A 20,367-nucleotide genomic window follows, 5' to 3' on the forward strand; every position below is an offset into this window, starting at 1 on the left:
AGAGAGATTGTCCCTGATCGCCCACCAGGACATTGCTAAAGTAATTTCTGGTGTGCGTGAAACAATGTTGTCAAAGGAGCCTCGAGATTGAATCCACTGAACCTCGAATGGCTCCTGGAGAGGTCTCTTCCGTAAGCGCAGTGTGGGATCAGCGGGATGTGGGATTACATCATCCCCAACACTGATTTGTAAGTCCTTACAGAAATTCACTTTTTTGAGGAGTGGGACTGCGCCGTCCTTTGCAGATGCAAAATCCTTTCTTCTATGGGAAAGGCCTTCAAACCATTGGTATCCAGGATCGCTCTTAGGAACACCAGCGACCTTGAAGGATTGAGAGAGGACTATTCCCTGTTTTAGATTAAACCCAGAGAGCGCAAAAAGCCAAAGACAGGCCAGCATGGATTTTCTGGTGCCCTGGAAAGATGGCCTCAAAGAGAGAAAAGAAAAAGGGCATACATACCCTTTGTCTCTTCGCTTTGTTTCTAGAGATGAGGATGTATGATATTTTGCAACCTATGTTTCTCTGCTATCTCATACATAACTAGCACTGGTCAGGACTGTTCTCTTGCATTACAGTGTTTTAGAACTCTAGAACCTTTTTAGAGGGTGTATGACAGTTGAAGCTGAGCTGGGCTGTGTCTGAGGTGTCAATACATATTTGCTCCTGTTTACTCCCTTATCTTGTATGGACTACAAACTTTTCACTGCAAAAATTGTATTGTTTTTATCTGAAATCTTAGCTTTTTCCTCAGGATAGAACTTTCCACAACCACATGCTGAAACAGACACAATTATTTTAGAGTATTAGCGTTTGGCATCCCGTACTAGGCTCTATTTTTAGGTCAAAGCTTATGGACGCGACATATATGTTCTTCTTGCACTTAATGTTTGCAGGACCACAGACTGAAGTACACTTTTGTAGTATGAGCTAGAGCAACCCAAGCCAGGGAAACATTAGACAATGAAGGGCTGTAATAATACAAACTTGTTATTTGTATGATAGGGTTTTTAAAGAACTTTATTTTTCATTTTGTCAATATACAACCAGGCAGTCAGAATATGCATTGACATATCATGCCAATATAGTTTATACATGAGTAGGTGAATCAAAAAACATTCAATAATTGCATATCCAAAAATCTGCTTTCCCATTCTCAGGGGGGTCAATATGGGGTCTCACTCTTCGATAAGAGAAGGCAACTTATAGCTAACATGTGGAGGCCCTGCCCCGCCCTTCCACAGTGTTGTAACGTTCTGCATCATCATAGTCTGATCCTGAGCCTGTTGCTGCTCTGGAATTTGTATGATAATTACTACAGCAGATTTGTTGTTTCAAAGGGCTACAATACGTCTTCCTACTACCCATCCTAATGGTACTCAGGTTATTAAGCTCAGACAAATGGAAAGCTCTTTTGGCCCTTTCACAATTCAAAGTCTTGACCTGAACACCACACAAGATTACAGCGGTCAGAGCTTAAGCCACTGATGCATCTTGGCAGCAAGCGTCACCTTGAATGAAGCTGGACTTAGAAGTATTACCAACCCATTTGTTGTGAATTTTATGTTTTGAAAAGATGTAGCAATCTGTATTTCAGAAGAAGTGGCACATGGGTAGGACCTGCAAATACTTTTCCCACTGCTGCTGCACATGTAACTGTTCTGTGTGTGTGTGTGTTTAAACTTTCACTGAATGCATATGACCTATAACTTTGTGTTGGAAAGCTTCCACTGCTCCCAGACAGGCTGTACCGGGGCTGTTTGTTTGTGACACTTGGTAAACCTCTTTTCACTATACAAAAGCAAGAAAAATAGGAACTATTAGAAGAAAGGAGGAGTGTGAGACAGTGCAATGGGCCATGAGGGTATAAGGGAGGGGCAGCATAGGTGGCAAGGGGGTGGGAGCTTGGCACAAAAGCAGTCAGGCTTAACTTATAGGCTCAGTGTAAAGTATTTATGCAGCACACAAACAGTAGTAAAGTGAAAAAACAACTTAAGAAAAATCCCACACCAATGTAGACAACCATTAACAAAGCCAATAGGTCTCGGAAATCCAAGAGCTATTGTCGCTGTCAATGTCCTTTAGCCACATTGAATAAAAACATACTGATACAGCAACAACCTTAAAGCACCTAACAATCAATTTCTGAGCCTGTGCAAAATCATCTGGTCCATAAACGAGAAGAGTGGCCACGGTAGGTTCAGTCAACTTGCTCTACTGTATCAACATGGGAAGATGGAGTGGAACAAGGGTTGGAAACAAATGAAATAACTGCTACCTAAATTTTGTCCCCACATGATAAAAACAGACCTGGTGAGTGGTGATTTGAATTTACAAATACCAATGTGTTCTGACACTAAGACAAACCAGGCTGCCAACTACAGCCAGCGAAGATGGTTATCATGCATGTCCATGTTTTGGTTTGCGTCAGACCTTTGTTCGACTACGTGACACAGCATGGGCGGAAAATTAGGGTGGTCGGGAGGCAGGCTAAAAGCAGTAAATACTGATGGGGTGGGGGTGGATCAGTCGTGCTTGACCCCAATCGTGCATTACGTGCAGGATGTGACCAGCACCGCTGTATGTATTTTGTTGGGGTTGGGAATATTAATCGCTTTGAAATGAAGAGGGATCATTTAGGAAGAGGAGGAGCAGCACAGACCCCTGACACCAGGATTGTGTGAAAAAGGCTGCTTTACTGAAACAGGTGCACATCACAAAAAAACCTAGCCCTTTGCCTTACAAGTCTACAACCTCACTATACATAGTTGGTCACCTATGTTAAGCTACCCCCAACCTCAAAATATACCTCCCCCACAACACCTTAATTCAGTAATCGTGTACTTGCTCCATAGCTGCCTAACTGCAAACTTTAAACTCCCCTCCCACTTTACTACAACTAATAACCTCTAATTAAATAAACTTCCTAATGAATCTTTAACTTCCTGGCTCATCCAGGCTTGAAAAGGTCTGCCCAATCCCTTTCAGCCTGAATTGCCGCTGCAAATAACAATAAACTTCGGTAATCCATGGCAACTTCTTGGCCATCTGCTTATGCACCAACTTCCAAGTGGCGACCTTAATAAACATCAACCCCTTTGCTGACCTGTTCCAGACAAAGCTTGCCACAAAAACCAACGCTGAAAAAGGGGAACAAAACACCCCCTAAAACCCCTGGCTAAAGGGATGGGTGGGTGGCCAAAAACCGTAATTACCAGGTACCAGACACCCTGTCACCAAGATTAAATGGTGGTTGGTACCTTTAAATGATCGGTTAAATATTCCCTGGGCTACATATTTACCCAAAAACACCCAAACCTGAGCAGTCATCCGACTCCTCTGCTTCCCCCCCAAATTATCCCGGGGTAGACCTCCCTATGGTTGGCTGCCCTCCTAAATACCCATTGGGGAAGAGGGGGAGCAGCACAGACCAGTGACACCAGGAATGTGTGAAAAGGCCACTTTATTGAAACAGGTGCACATTACAAAACAATGTAAATAAACAAGGGCCCCCTGCTACTAGGTGTGAGTTCCTCAAGGCAGAGATCAAATGAAATTGCAAAGATCATAGGCAACTCAAATGTAATCAAAATATGACAATAGTTCATAATTAAGCCTGAAGGGACAAAACACCATATTACAAACAAATACAAAAATATGTTTTACTACAGCAGTACAATAAATATTGATAATAAAAACATCCACATGCTTACTACATTCATATCAGCATTCACTCAAACATCATTCTATGCAATGAAGACAGAGAAAACATGGACATACACAGTGACAAAAAAGCAGAAAAATATCTAATAATTTCACATTTATGATACATATTCATCCTAAGTATCTAATCAATCTACGGGATATATGGTATAATAATTAATGGCTAAAGTCCAGATTCTTTTCAGGAGCAGTCAGTGGCTGGGAAACAAATTCGTTTCGGCAACAGTCAGTGGCTAGGAACCAAATGGTGTCTACGCGTATTTCGACACTGGAGTGCCTTCATCAGGAAAAGCCACACAATACAATTTCATGATACCTGCAAATATAAATAATATGCACGTAGTCCCTCCAACCAAGGATAGACAACATAATTTTATTGCTTCACATCTGTGAACATATTAATAGTCAGAGCCCCAATTACTTTGTGATAACAGAAGACACTAGATAAAGAACTTGATCTTCTCAAAAGAATGATACACAAATATCAATGAAAATTACAAACAAAAGTGCACAACTAATAAGGGGCCATCAGGCCATAGAATACACCTGTAACAATACCTGCAAACCATGCCATGCATCATGACAGTTAAAACACACTGAACGGAGAGTCCCATGGTGCAGAAAAATATATGTAGGCTCCCAATGTGTGTTAATATAAATTTGGATGAAAAATAAATAAATACCCAAAATGCGGGAGTCTCTGAGGTGGAATAAAGATATTAATGAAATGTCCTCTGAAGCACGATATGAATTATGAAGGAATTTATCTAATAAAGAATGATACATGGAAACTCCAATCATTCAATGCTCATCTGATATTGGATGAAATATGGAAATATGCAGTGAAAAAATATCCCTCAAGAACCAACTAAAATAGTAGAAAATCAGGTGCCTGTTGTTAATGTGGGCCAACTGATGCCCTACATCAGTATGGAAAACTTAATCTGTGAAAGTACCTAAACAAACACAGTGGCAGGGATAAACTAGAAAAAAATATTAAATAAATTTCAAAGAGGCATAGAAATGATGCTATCGGCTCGTAGAGCAAGAAACATTAACGGTGCACTCACCAGATAGTTTGCACTTGCAAAGAAAATGAACTCCGGGAATGTTGAATGTGCAAAAGAAATCTAGAGAGTAAAATTAACACACTGTAGCTTTGCTTCTATATTTGAATCAAAAGGCAAATGAAAGAGCAAACAATCTAAAAATATACTCAGTAATATTCGCTCGATAAGCCGAACATTGAAGAGTCAGCCAGATATGTTAAATATATGATAAATAATCTAAAACATGAAAATGGACACACTGTAACTTTACCAAGTTATCTAACTAGAGAAGCAGGTAAAGGAACCAAAGATCTGAGACTTACTCATTGATAACCACTTGATAAACTTGACATTGACGAATCAGCAGCCAAATGCGGCCTGAGCCAAGAGAGCCTCGGGAGAAGTGAAGCAATAAAAAACCCACAATAGAGGTCATGTGACGTATCACATGCTCAGGTGCTTTTTGATACGGAATGTTGCAAAGGTGGCAGCCATTAAGGGGTGGATAAAGACACACTATAACCTTGCCAGTTTATCTAAGGGGAGAACTAGGTAAAGAAGTAGGTTTATTAAGGGTTACTCAAAAATGTCCTTTTGTGAATTGAACATTAAAAAATCAGGAGCAGTACCCTGACTAAACCAAAAACATAACGGAAAGATAAATAATAGCAGTAAGACAACGATGTTGGTCACGTGGTGTGTCACATGCTCCCATGTGTCCTGAAGTGGAGAGCTCCAAATGCAGTATCCATGATTATAAGATAAACTTATGCATAAGGTGACACAGAACAAGGTAATCAGTTGAACAATGAATCATTGAAACAAAGGGAAGTGAATATTTAAAAAAAATGTAAAGATATTAAACTGACTTAGAAAGTGAAAAAGAAACTTTACAAAAGAGGGGCATCCCTAATAGATCGGGTGGGACAAACATGTTTGTACGAACCTCCCCATTATGGTGGTATGGAATGGTATAGAACTATATACCGTAGAGCCAAAGTGTGAATCACACATCCTGCATGTATATTATTGTATACTGAAAGAATTAACAATCTTAACGAGCATTGTAGCGAATACCTTGTTTGCATGGAATTTGTTGCTTTAAGCCATGGCAGAAAGTATCTAAAGCGACAATCCAGTACACTTCTTTGCGTTTTCTTATTTTATCTGGATCACATCCTGGTTTGTGATTTTTTCCAATATAAGCCAATAAATCTCTTCAGGTTTATGTCCAAATTCAAGGTAGTGCTTTACAAGGGGTCCACCAGTTTTTTTGGTACTACTAGCCGATCAATGCTCAGTAAGGCGTGTGGATAAAGGCCAGAATGTTTCCCCTACATATCCTAATTTACACGGACATAACAAGATATATACAATATATTTTTTTTTTACAATTAGTGAATGACTTCATACTTATGTAGTGAGCATTATGTTCAAAGGCGGCTGTCACAATAGCATTATCACATGCCTTACATTGCATACATTTGTAATTGCCTACTACTGCTTTTTGTCCTTCAATTGTTTTCTGTATATAGGATACATTAGTACTCAAAACGAGAGTGACCGACATGATCTTTAAGATATTTTTATTACGCCTATGACCAAACATAGGACGCAGTAGATCTTGCTCTGTTCTGTGTTTGTATTTGAAATGTGCGAATTGGCGCATATGATTAGGCAAACTTTTTTATTGAGGGTGGAATGTTTGGTCACATATACCAATTTTCGCTCCCCTTTTGATTGTTGATTACCTAGAAGATGGTATCTGTTATAAAAACGAGCACGTTTGTAGGCCTCACCTACCAGATTTTTGGGTTAGCCTCTGCAGATGAATTTGGCTTTCATCACAATTGATCGAAGGTCATAGTCCTTCAAGTTAAGGCAGTTTCACCGAAGGTGAAGGAGCTGTCCTAACGGGATTCTTTCCTTCTGGGTTTTCGGATGATAGCTGTTAAAGTGTAACAGTGTGTTTCTAGTTGTAGGTTTCGTATAAATATCTACTTCTAATTTATGATTACAGTCCCTGATTTCAATATCTAGAAACTCGATCTTTTGATTACTACTACTAGCCATTTCAAATTTGTATCATATTGGTTGGTCCACTCAAGAAATTCATTAAGGATGTCTGATTCTCCGCACCAGATGAAGAAAATGTCATCAATATAGCGAATGATATACCCAATAATTATTAGATTTTAAAAAAGGACTCTCTTTCATTATAGATGAAATTCTGTTCAAACTGAGCAATATAGATGTTTGCTACTGTGGGTGCACGCAAAGCTCCCATACTAACTCCTTTAATTGGTCTGTAAAGGTTGCCATTGAACTCAAATATTTTTTCCTTCAACACCACTTGTAAGATGTCTATCATAAAGGTAACCGAGCAATCAATAGGGTATTGTCCAATGAACCGTTGTACTGCTTTTAGGGCGTCTCTTTGAGGTATGTTACCATGTAGGGACTCTATGTCCAAAGTTACAAGAGTCTCTTTCATAGCAATGAAAGGAAGACCTTCCACTTTTAATCATCTCTTTAGTGTCTTTAATGTGAAAAGCAGTTTTTAGTACAAATGGACGTAAAATCAGGTCCACATATTTAAAAACAGGTTCGGTGACTGAGCCTATAGTAGTTACTATTGGTACTGTTCTTATGTATTTTTGGTACCACATATATACTCTTCATGCAAGGATGAATGATGTTAAGAAAATCCAATTCATTCTGGCATATAATTCCTTGTTCTAAGGCTCGTTTAGATAGAGCATGGATCTACAAAAATACCTGGGCCTTTGCCTTACAAAACTGCAACATTACTGTACATAGTTGTTAAGCTACCCCCACCCCTAAATAATATTCCTCCCACCCACTACAACTTAATTCAGTGATTGTGTACTTGCTCCATAGCTGATTGATTGTAACTGTGGCCTTTAAACTCCCCTTCCTCTTACTACAACTATTACCCTTCAATTAACTAAACTTCCTACAGAACCTCTAACTTCCTGCCTTTTCCAGGCTTGAACTTGTCTACCCGTTCCCTTTCAGCCTGAATTGCTGCTGCAAACAACAATAAACTTTGGTAAACCATGGAAACTTCTCTGCAGCAAGTACAGTTCCATGCCCAGGAAGGACAGGTGTACCCCATCCTAATGGAAATATTCCATGTCCTCATATTGCAGATCCGAAGGCTCCACTCTACCCATTCCTACCTCCCTACAAAAAAATAGCATTTCCTTGTTCAGCTTTCTCCTATCTATTGCTGCTGACTTCAGGGCCCCACACCAGATCCTTCTGAGTACAAACTCCATCCATAGCATCTGGCAACCAGTCCACTGCCTCCCGATCTATTTCAAGTCCTCCTTCATGTGGTTTAAGAAAGCCAAACCTTTCTGTACCACTAAATCATTCTCGCCTAAGTGAAGCAGAGATACATCAGGACACCTACCTCCAATCAACAGTCTATTTAAACAGGGAGAAAGCTCCCCACATTTCATATCCCCTTTTCCATGACAACTAATAGAGTAAATTACAACATTAAAGCCCAAATTTGCACCATGGCTGATGGCTTTTGTGCATCTTTCAGACCACTTTAAGAAAGAATTTCCCACAATCCAGATATTCAAACCAGCCTCCTGAGGTCTGGGAACAGAACTTGCTAAACACAGGAACAAAAGTTGACAACCTGAACAATTAATCACAACCCCCCTTCCCCCCTCTAACAGCTGGAAGCGTTTGGATGACCATCTTCCCAGTCCCATGATAATTTCTCTACTCCATCCCCGCCTACCCGCTTCTGTAGCCATTCAGATGCATTATGAATGTGTCCCAAAACCTTGTGCATCCAAACCTAAGAGCACCAGCGCCTTGCACAGTAATACCAAAAGCTGAAAGCCTGACACTGACCTCCTGTCCCTGTGACTAAAAACTCTCGCCCCTGCACATTCTGTGGCCAACGAGCAACCTCCCATCAGACCCTTCACAACCTAGCCATAGGGTAAACTCTGAGCAGTGTGCTCTTGCCCTGTCACCTTTGGTCTGTCTTGGACCTGGAGAGCCATCACCGCAGACCTTCCTCATACTTGTAGACCTCCTCCCATAATACCCCCTGGCTCCCCCTACCCCAAAAGCTCAAATACCCGAACCACCCCAATGAACATCCAGGTCAGGAGTGCTGAAGAAAGTACAGTTTTCCCTTCACCACAGCAGATCCTTGTCAATACAGTAAGCACATCATATAGTAGACCCAAAGTCAAAGAACTCCTCCTTGGGCCAGACCAGCTCACTTCCCTGGACCAGCCTTCAAAATCTGCCCTCAAAGCTCACCAGCCGAGGGAGCATAACCCCAGCACAGATTACCCATAATGGCTGTACCCGCTAGTTTCCCTGAAACAATCACCCTTGGCAAGCCTTTGTCTACTAGTAAACACAACAAGATGATGGACGGAGTGCTGAAACTTTTCAACCACTCACTCCCAGTCAAGATATCTGGGTTTAATCCACCATTCTTTTGCTCACTATGCCACCCCAGTTCAAAATCAGCCATATGCAAATCATTCTTGACCCTGCTCCTCATGAGAACCGTCCAGCCCGGACTGCCAGGCCAGGTCCTCCCTGGATCAGAAACAAGCATCCTGGGACCAGTTATGTCACCCTTAATCAGCCATGCTAGCTTGAATCCAGTGGCACAGCGAGCAAGGGACCCACTTCTGAGCATAACTTGGCCACTTAAGGGGAACATAGCAAACACAACAAGATGATGGACGGAGTGCTAAAACATTTCAACCACTCACACCCAGTCTTGACTGGGGGTGAGTGTTTGAAAAGTGCCAGCACTGCGTGGCTAAGGATATGCTTGGACATGGGTCCCTTACTCACTGTGAGACTGGATTCAAGCTAACCTGGCTGATGAGGGGTGAAACTCTGGAACAAATCCCAGGATGATTGTTTCCAGTCTAGGGAGGACCTGGCCTGGCAATTAGGTGTGGGCTGTTTCCATGAGGAGCAGAATCAAGACTGATTTGCATATGGCTGTGTCCAAACTGGGGTTGCATGGTGAGCAAAAGAACAATGGATTAAACCTAGATCTCATGACTGGGTGAGTGTTTGAAAAATTTCAGCATCTTCCACCCTGGCCCAGATTTCCCACCTTCTCCAAGCCATGTCCACAAACAATTCAGACCAGGTCGGGCATAAGCTGTCCTTGTAGAGACTGCTAATGACTCCACTACCAACTGAATCATCCTCTGTCTCCTACTATTCAAAGGTTCTGAGACATATGGGTCCAGGTTTTGTCTTCCTCCATGGCTAACCCAAGGAACCTCGCCCATTGTGAATGAGACAAAGCATCGGCAATGTCATTGTCAACTCTTAATACATGCCTGGCTCTAAATACAATATCATGTTGAAGGTATTTCCACACAAAAACCCAAAACAACTTCAAAGGTTGTGCATCCCTAGTTAACTACCTGTTAACTACTTGCACTACTGACATATAATGAAAGAGAACTATAACAACCAGCCTACCCATAATGTCACTGCTCCCACCAATTGAAAAAGTTAAACAAATTGAGTACTGCCGGCCACCCTGCTTCCACGCCAGTGCCCATTCCTCTGCACACCATTGCCCCTGCCAATACTGCTCAAATCCAACTCCTGCACATCAGAAAATATGTGCCCTAGTCCACTTTTGTCAGTGCTGTCTGTGGAATCCCATTAAAGGATCAGGAACTCGCCACTTCCTCAAGTCCTCTTTGACACCTGCCGACAGGCTCACATGATGGTGAAGTAAGGGCAAATTCAACCGTGACAACCCCTATCTTCTTTTTCTTTATCGTCATTCCTGACGTCCAACCACTAATAACGTTTCAACTTATTCTCACCAACGTCCTCAACTTGGGTTCTGTATTCCATATTTAATAATGGCTAATCAACTTAATGGTGAATACCACTATCATCAGGTTCCACTGAGTTTTTCATCACTTTAACACCTTTTTTTGGGATTGCTAAAATGGCTTTCCCCTTTAATGGTTTTCCTGCCTGATCTGACTCTCACCGACTGACCTTCCTTCAAATCCACCTACTTTACTTTGTTCCTGGAATCAAAATGAACTTTGTTCTTTAATTGTGAGGATCTTATACAATCCTTAACATTCTCCACATCCAAATCCACCATCATACTTCTTCTCATTCAACCTGGATTCAACTTACAATAGGGCAATCTACCGATCTTGAGACAAAAAGGACTCTGACCAACCGTTTCATGCATTGTCAATCATTATGTCCACACCATCCTTTTCAATTAAACTTTCCAATCACATTTACCTTTAATGGCAAGTTGCATAACTCCTTTAACCATTCTATTCATTCTCTCAACAACGGCATTTCCTCTTGGATGATATAGGGATGTACATTTTTGTTTAATACCTGCCTGTCTCATGAAGGTTTTCATCTCTTCCGGTTTGAATTGGACATCATTATCTGTTAACATAACAGCTGGAAATCCTTTTCTAGGAAAGATCCTCTCAAGGAATCTAATAACATTTGCTGTATTCACCTTATCAAATAATTCATATTCGATCCATCTGGTAAGCATATCCTTCAATACTATGACATGCCAACTCTTTCCATCTTTATCTGTTATCCTTCCCAATATATCCATGGCAACTTCTTCCCAAGGTAAGTTTGGACAATTTAAAGAAGACAGAGGATGGTTGAGGGTTTTAAAAGTCGTATCTGCACATTCACACTCCACGCAACTTCTCAAAAACCTTCCAATCTCTATGTCCATCATAGGCCACCAATTCAGCATTTTTTTAAGTTCCGTTTGGTCCTAAGCTAATCAGTTTGCTCCTAAAGTCAATGAGAGGAATAATCCTTTCTCCCCTCCACATACAATCACCACATAGGCTAAGTTCATCTCTAACCTCCCAAAAGGCTTTCAGTTAATCACTATATTTCTTTCTTTGCATTTTTCCCCAACAATCCCTGATTCTATTTTTTACTTCCAGCATAAACTCGTACTTGAGGTATTACTCCATCCACCATCCTTCCTTATACATGATAAACTACTTTTATCCAAGATACAGACCATAGAACAATCACTCCAAGGGTCCTGTTCAACCTTTTTAAGTGACAGAGACATTCTGCTGAGAAAATCTGCTGTAACATTATCGACCCCAAGAAAATACTGGACCTCATACACAAAATCAAGTAACCTCATAGAAAAACTAGAAATTCTGGCTGATTCTCTTGACAAACCCTCTGTTGTGAAAAGCTTTGTCAGGGGTTTATGATCTGAACGTAGTGTGAACATTCTGCCTCGAATGTATTCCCGAAAGTGTTCCATTGTCCACACACAAGCTAATGTCTCCCTCTCTATCACCAAAAATGTTTTTTCTTCTAGATAAATGAGGGGAAGGATCCAGCAGGAATACAGCAGTTGCGAACGCGGGAGGGGACACTCCAGATACATCCTGAGGAGATAGTATACACACTGGCGGAATATTTTAGAGAGGTCTACACTTCAAGCCAAGAATTGTCGGAGGCTGAAGCAATGGACTCACTCAGACACATAGAGACGCAGACACTTACGCCTGAAGCAGCCTTAGAACTGGAGGCGGACCTGTCGACAGACGAAATTCAATCTGGAAAAGCGCTGGGCCCCAACGGGATCCCCATAGAATGCTACAAGCTTATGATCAAGACTCTAAGCACACCCCTGTTAGCAATTTACAATGAAAGTTTAATAAATGCAGAGCTCCCACTGGATCAACGAATCGCGACAATAGTGGCGATTCCAAAACCCGGTAAACCCCTGACAGAATGTACCTCCTACCGCCCGATATCGCTGCTAAATGCAGAAGCCAAAATTTAGCTAAACTATTAGCAAACAGGTTGATTTCCCACCTCCCACAGTTGATCCACCCAGATCAGTCGGGTTTCATGTCAAATAGGAACACAGCCCTCAATTTCAGGCGCGTGCATGGGGTACTAGCACGGGCTTCAAAATTATCGGAACCCGCGGTGATACTGTCATTAGATGCGACTAGCCTCGAAACTGGAGGGGCCCACAAAACAAACGGTCACACTATGGTACATGGCGCAGGCAAAACTGGGATGGAAAGGGGTTATAACTAAACTTACCCCACTTTGGGACACCAGGGCTTTGGGACATCTGAGACGCAGTAAGGGCTTCACACAGTGGGATAATATTGGTATCTCCACAGTGGGAGACATATGGGATAAAGGAACAGTAATTCCATTTGGCCAACTTCAACAACAATATGAATTGGGCCCGACTGAAAAATACAGGTACGTACAAATTAGACATGCGTTATTAGCAGCACTACCACCAGACACTGATGTCCCGGAGGCCTCTACGCTGGAAGACCGTCTACTCACTGATTACATGCAAAAACGAGCAACATCACTCACATACCGAAAGTTACTCAACAACCTACCTGACCCTACAATCACTCTGCGGGAGAAGTGGGCGGCGGAAGTGGGGGAAATGGAAGATACGGAATGGATAGAAGCACTGGCGTCCCCTAAGGAAGTAGGAATTTCAGCCAAGCTTCGACTGGTGCAGCTTAAAATCCTACATTGTATATACTATACCAGAATCACCTTACACAAGCTACAAAGAGCCCAACATCCATTTTGCCTTCGAGGTGCGGGGAGGAAGGTACCTTTTTCCACACTATGTGGGAGTGTCCAGCAATAGTAGAATACTGGCGACAGGTGCTACGCACAATATTACAAACACTGGAGGTATCCCTTCTGCCAGAACCACGTAAATGTCTCTTAAATATATGGGTCCCAATGATCTTACTCGCCATTGGCAAACCTGGGTCACGCTAGGCCTCATGATTGCTAAAAGGGATATAGCGCAGAAATGGGGTGCGACAGACCTGCCCACGTTGGCAAGATGGTGTAGGAACATGGACCTTGCAATGGTTACAGAGCGCACAGTTTATGCAAACAGGGGAAGCCCGCGCAAATGGAACAAAATCTGCGCGGCCTGGAATATTTTCGGAGGAGAAATATGTGACCTGTTGCCAGAATCTGACGTAGATAGCTCAGATGAAGAGGTAGAGGGGGAATGAGGATAGGGATAAGACACCAGAAATAGTAAAACTGATACAGAGAACATAATGTACTAATGCCATCATAAGAATTGCATATCCGACCATGTATAATTGTATAGATGTGAAATCACTGTCTAATTATTGCCATGATTGTCAAAGAGAAGGTTGATTTAATAAAAACATTTAAAAAAAATGTTTTTTCTGTCGGAGATAGAGAACGAGACGCAAAAGCAATGATAACCTCCTTGCCTTGTGCAGACATTTGTGACAATACACTACCTAATGCTGAACCACTGGCATCTTGGTAATAAAGGTGTCAGATGATGGTTGAAAGCCTTGCAAAATAGGGGCATTGACAATGGTTTCTTTGATTCCAACAAAACTAGACTGAAAATCTTCATTTCATTCAAAAATTAGTGTTTTGTTTCATTAATGCCCTAATTTTATGCATTTTCTGTAAAAAGTTCTGAACAAATTTTGCAAACAATTCGGCTAAACCCAGGAATGTGCGTAATTCATCCTTATTCTTTGGTGCAGGAGCGTTCACAATGGCCTCCACCAACTTTTTCTTAAGACTTATACCTGCTTCAGAAATCTTGTGACCAAGGTATGTTACGTTTTTCAGCAAAGTTACATTTTGTACTCTCCACAGCCAAGCCTTTGTCTCTACACAAAGGGCATACATACAAAGGGCATACATAGGTTGGTGTGTCCTAACCTGCACCGTTTTGGAGGCACAGAACCTCCTGGCTGTCTGGGAGGTAGATGGGCGTGGAGCCAAATGGTGGGTCTGTTACAATGAACGAGAGTCCGTAGACATTAAACTAGAGCTAGGGCACTCACAGGGTGGGAAACTGATGGACTACTGCAGGGGGGCACTTATGGGGCGGGACACTGCCGTGCTACTACAGAGTCTTGTGCAGCAGTCAGTGAAAGAAGGGATCGGGTGGAGGACCGGCCACGGGGGGTCCTGGTCAGTGAGAGGGGCACTCATACAAGTGGGGCAGCGAATAATCACTTACTGGTTGTAGTCAGCTGGAGGCATGACGAAGCACATCACAGACAGCAGTAGTCAGGCTCTGTGCGAGTGCTTGGTGTGTCCGGGCTAAGTGCCTGAGTCCGCTCACGTGGTATGTTCTGGCTGAGAGAACTGGAACGCATGCAGAGAAGCCAGCAATGGTGAAGGATAGAGAGGGAGAAAAGACTTGGAGTATTCGCATTTGGAGTTTGCGAGTGAAACACCAATGACCATCCATGATTTTCAGTGGTGTAAATTGCTTAGTACATTTTGAATTGAAGCTGTTAACATAATTCGTTAGAGAATCAACAAGCCTACTGAAAGGTATTAAAAGGTGGAACAATAGGCTTCAATTGAGGGAACACATTAGGTACCGACTGTATAGTATAAATAGCATATAGGTGAAGGAGGAAGAGGTGATGCTGCTGTTTCTGTATCTAACTAAGGATACTGGCCATCACAGAGGCCATCAGAATTGTGGGGTGTTGAATGATGTTGTTCAACTCACCAATGCATTACAATTGATGTCGGAGATTTGGGCCTCTACCTAGGTTTCCATGACCGTGGGGTATTGATCGGAGTCGCGGAATTTACGAATTCATCATAATTATTACTTGAGATCTCAAGATATCTTCTATTTTTGTGTGTTAAGAGTTCTTTGGTTCCATAACACAGGCAAACCGTGCCTTGATCCAAATAGTTAAGCCCTGATGAAGTTCCAGCTGTGGAACGAAACGCGTTGGCTGATGTCCGATTCTCACCTTTAACCACAAGAAAGATACTTTCGAATACACCTGGAGTTAATTGACTTTGTTATGGTGCACCTTCCTTTTTGCACAAAGCATATAGGTGATGACAATATTGCTGAAGTGGTCCCTGAAAAGTAGAGGATGCAGGCACATACGTATAAGGAGTAACGAAGGAGAACTTGTTTATGAGTGCATTCATTGGAGTAAATTTAAAAAGAGCATTCAATCACGAGACAATACAGGTAGTCACATTGAAGGCTGTCTGTGATTGAAGACATAGAAAAATAATAATGAAAACAATGGAAATTAATAATAAAGTAGACTCATATTAGGGGAGAGCACAATGATGGGAACACTCGGTGTGATCAGAAGTTTGAAGCGAGAAATAGCTGACTCATGAGAGTGTAGTGTTCCATTCATCCAAAGTGTTCAGACCATGTTCAATGGTATTGCAGCGTGCTATCCAGTGGCATTTACATCAGTTCAGGAGCCTCTGGATGTCACCACCCCTGGTGGGTAAGGTGGGTTGATCAATAACCATCCAGGTGAAGTCTGTGACATTATAGTTGTGTTTCCGGAAGTGTGTTAAAAGGGGCGCTGTCAACACGGCACAACTTATGCGGCTTTGATGATTCTGTCCTTGACCATTTGCGTGGTTTGACCGACCCAAAGAAGATTTTAAGGACAGCGTATTATGTAGATTTCATTTTGGGACCTGCAGTTGGTGAGAGATCTTAGTTGGTGTTTCTATCCCGTTGTACTCAAAGTATTTTGTGTTGAGTGATCTTAGTTTTCTCTAGATGGTGGACGTAGAATATGGCGACATTTGGGGCAAAGCAGGCACACATTGACTCCCCTTTGATCTGAAGTTAGTAAGAGTCTTTATATAAGAAGTAGTTGTTTCCTAGAGCAGCTACCAGGAGGGACATCACAAAGTCTGTAGGAATCCTAGTGGGTTGTGGTCTTGCGCCTAGGATGTCTTTTATTACTGACAGGCCTTCTTGGTGGGGAATATTGGTGTAAAGCGATTCGATATCTATCCCCACCATCAAATTGGTTCCTAGTGTGAAGGGGTAGCCTCAATGAGGTTGATTAAATCCATACTATCACGGAAATATGTATCTGTAAGAGAAACAAATTCCTTGCTGATGCTGTCGATGTACTATCCGATTGGTTTGAGGATCAAGCCGCAGCCTGACACAATCGGACTGCCAGGAGGATTCTGTTGGTCCTTATGGATTTTATGTAGGACATAAAGTACAGGTGTGCGGGGAGGGTTCTTGTTGAGGTAGATTGCTTCTTTGTCTGTTATAATATTGTTGGACCTTGCCAGTGCTGTGATTTTTTTAATGTTAGTTCTTATCCCTGGTAATGGATCAGTTGGTAGGGCACAATAGTGATCGATATTGTCCAATTGTCATAGGATTTCTGTGTCATATTTGGTTCGGTCCAGAATAACGATACCACCACCCTTGTCGGCTGGTTTGATGATTATATCTTTGTTGGTTTTGAGGTTGATTAGGGCTTGCTTCTCAAGTTGTGTGAGATTGTAGGGGACACACTCATGTTGTGATTGGATGTTTTTCATTTCATGTTGTACCTGTCTCTCAAAAGTTAGAACCTTGGTAGTAATGAGAGCTTAAGAGGGGTTAAAGGTCGAGGCTGGTTGAAATGGTGAGTGGGTGGTTTGCTCAGGCGGTGGTCTTACCGAAAGAAAATGTTTAAGCCTCATCCTCCTGAAGAATTGAAGCCGATTTTCTTGTATTTCAAAGAAGTTGCTTTTGTCAGTAGGGACGAAGGTGACTTCTTTGGTCAAGAGGCTAGTTTCATAGGCAGAAAGGTCATGTTGGGAAACTTTGAAAATAGGATGCGACTTGGTATCTATGTTGATGGTTTCTATGGTTAGTTCGGGTCCCATTAATAGAACTTGTGGCGGGTTTGGCGTTCCCCCGAGTACTGGTACTGATAGTTTCCTCTCGAGCGACCCCTGCCTCTGCCTTGGTTTGTGTCTAAAAAAACAACCAGGAGTAGTGGTTGAGCTCTTGGTTGTTGGGCTCCTTGTGGTTTTGATGTACTTGGACCTTCCCCAGGGCTGGAGTCTTCCGCTGAGGTGTTGGAGGAGTCCGAGAATGACACTTGTTGATGAATACGGAATCATCCCCAATTCTTTTGTTGCCTAGGTGGTTGGTATGGTGTGTCATGGAAGTCGTCCCTAAGGTAAGGATAGGTCTGCTTGTTGTTTTAGTTCCGGATGTCCTTTTGAATTTTGTTTATTTTCTTGTTCTGGTATCCAGAGCACGCAAACATGCATGGTACAACCACTGTGACGCCTTGCTCACACCCAAAGAAAAGAGGGTGAACTCACACATCCCTTTTGTCTCTACTTTCTCCCTCACTAGCAATAAACTTTTAAAAATCATTAAAATAAATCGGAAGGCTTAGACAGGTCCAGTCTGGCCCTGCTGGGTGTTGTATACTGACGTTCTATCCTATGCTATTTGACCATTGTATTGTAAAGTTGTCTGATATGAGCATTGTTAATAAAAAGAAACTTGAACACACTTGCTTCTCTAAACATATTCTATGAACCTCCATTGTTCTCTTACCGCAGAGGAAAAAACCTTTCGGACCACCTAGTACACGCCATTACATGGTCACAAACGAAGACCAGAGCCGAGTCTGTAAGGAGCCCATGGGGCCTGCCGTCACTAATTAAACACTACAAATGTCAAAGATGTACAGGCTGTCCCACTTCACTCAACACAAAATACAATACAACAGACAAAAACACCAACTAAGATCTCTCACCAACTGCAGACCCCAAAATGTAATCTACATAATACGCTGTCCTTGTAATTTTCTTTATGTCGGTCAAACCCACGCAAATGATCTGTAGTGTAGTTCCTATATTCCGATTAGGCTCTGCGCATTGGAATAACATAAAAGATAGTTTAGACGTAGGACTTAGGTCGACTAGGTCTCTATTGAATATGTTAGACTTGATTATGAATGCCAGCTAGCTCAGAGGTCACTAGAAACTTTCTCGAGTAAACAAGAAGGTGTTAACTTTCCTGAATAGACAAGAAGGGATTAGTTTCTGACAACCGCATAAACATGACAACTTTGCTCTCTCCAGAATAAGGAGTATATCTCCAGAGTCGCGGAAACAATAGATAACTATTTCACTCAGTCAATCGTGCATGCTTAGTTCCACCAGAAGCGCAGAGAAATAGAGAGACGGGCGTTTTCAATAAAAGAGGTTATTTATTGAACAGTCTTCTTTCTCATGCAAGAGAAGTGAGTTGCCACAAATGCAATACGTGTTATAAAGTAAAGTGCGTACGGTAAAATGAGTATTATGAAATAATACTGTAAAAGCATGGTATGGTTTCTAAGCCATACGGTATCTAAAATAGATAAAATATATACATAGATAAAACCATGACTAAACATACTCAACTGGTCCTTCTAAGATACGCCTACCCTGGAGTACCTAACCTAAGCCTAGTACGGGGGAAGGAGTAAGTGAGCTGCAGTTTAAGTTAAAATAGTTTTTGCCAAGAATCTGAATCAAGAATTCTCTATGGGTCTAATCAGCTCCGTACCTTGGTTATAGAATGAAGGAGGTCTTGTATCTCTCTCTCAGGACTCGATCTTCTAGCAACCCCAAAGGGTGACCGGAAAACACTGGAGCTGGTTTTCTCGGCAGGAGAAAAGACAGTGTCTCTTTCAGTGCGTCGATGGGAGGGTCGGCTTCCTTCGGCACTTGCCACAGTGTTGACACCGTCCCTTGTCACACACTTCCAGGAACGCAACCATAATGACACAGACTTCACCTGGATGGTTATTGACCAACCCACCTTACCCACCAGGGGCGGTGACATTCAGAGGCTCCTGAACGGATGTGAATGCCGCTGGATAGCATGCTGCAATACCATTGAACATGATCTGAGCACTTTGAATGAATGGAAGACTACCCTCTCATGAGCCAGCCATTTCGTGCTTCAGACTTCTGATAGCACAGAGTGTTCCCATCACTGTGCTCTCCCCTAATGAGTCTACTTTATTATTAATTTCAATTGTTTTCCTTATTATTTTTCTATGTCTTCAATCACAGACAGCCTTCAATGTGACTACCTGTATTGTCTTGTGATTGATGCTCTTTTAAAATGTACTCAAATGAATACACTCCTTCGTTAATCCTTATACGTATGTGCCTGCATCCTCTACTTTTAAGAGACCACTTTAGCAATATTGTCATCACCTATATGATATTTATACTATACAGTCGGTACCTATTGTTTTCCCTCAATTGAAGCCTATTGTTCCACCCTTTAATAACTTTCAGTAGGCTTGTTGATTCTATAACTAATTCTGTTAACAGCTTCAATTTAAAATGTATTAAGCAGACCCTCCAGGATTTCCCAATTTCGCGGTTTGCCGCGAAATCGGCACTTTTGTAAAAATGCCGCGATTTTTACAAAAGTGCCTGCGAAATCGTCATTTTTGTTAAAATCCCGCGATTTTAACAAAAGTGAGCCGAAATCCAGACAAGCCCATTTAGCTGAAAACGTGTCTCAGGCACACAACTTTATAAATGGCCTGAACATAAAATGGAACCAGTATTACTATAGGCTACAACAAAAACTACTAGCCCTACAATGCAATGCGGCGTTCCGAGCTTCACAAAAAGACAGCAGCTACTGCGATTCACACGGGGTGCATACACACAATTCTCCAGCAGGAGTCT

General features: G+C 42.0%; 1 protein-coding gene across 1 annotated transcript in view; it reads left to right on the forward strand.

Moving 5' to 3' along the window:
* DNAH5 (dynein axonemal heavy chain 5) overlaps positions 1–20,367 on the forward strand; it is a 5,174,212-nt gene that overhangs the window by 1,290,991 nt on the left and 3,862,854 nt on the right. The gene's annotated exons all lie outside the window — the stretch shown is intronic.

The sequence above is a fragment of the Lissotriton helveticus genome, chromosome 4_1 (assembly GCF_964261635.1).
Source record: "Lissotriton helveticus chromosome 4_1, aLisHel1.1, whole genome shotgun sequence".
In the NCBI taxonomy this organism is placed as follows: Eukaryota; Metazoa; Chordata; class Amphibia; order Caudata; family Salamandridae; genus Lissotriton; species Lissotriton helveticus.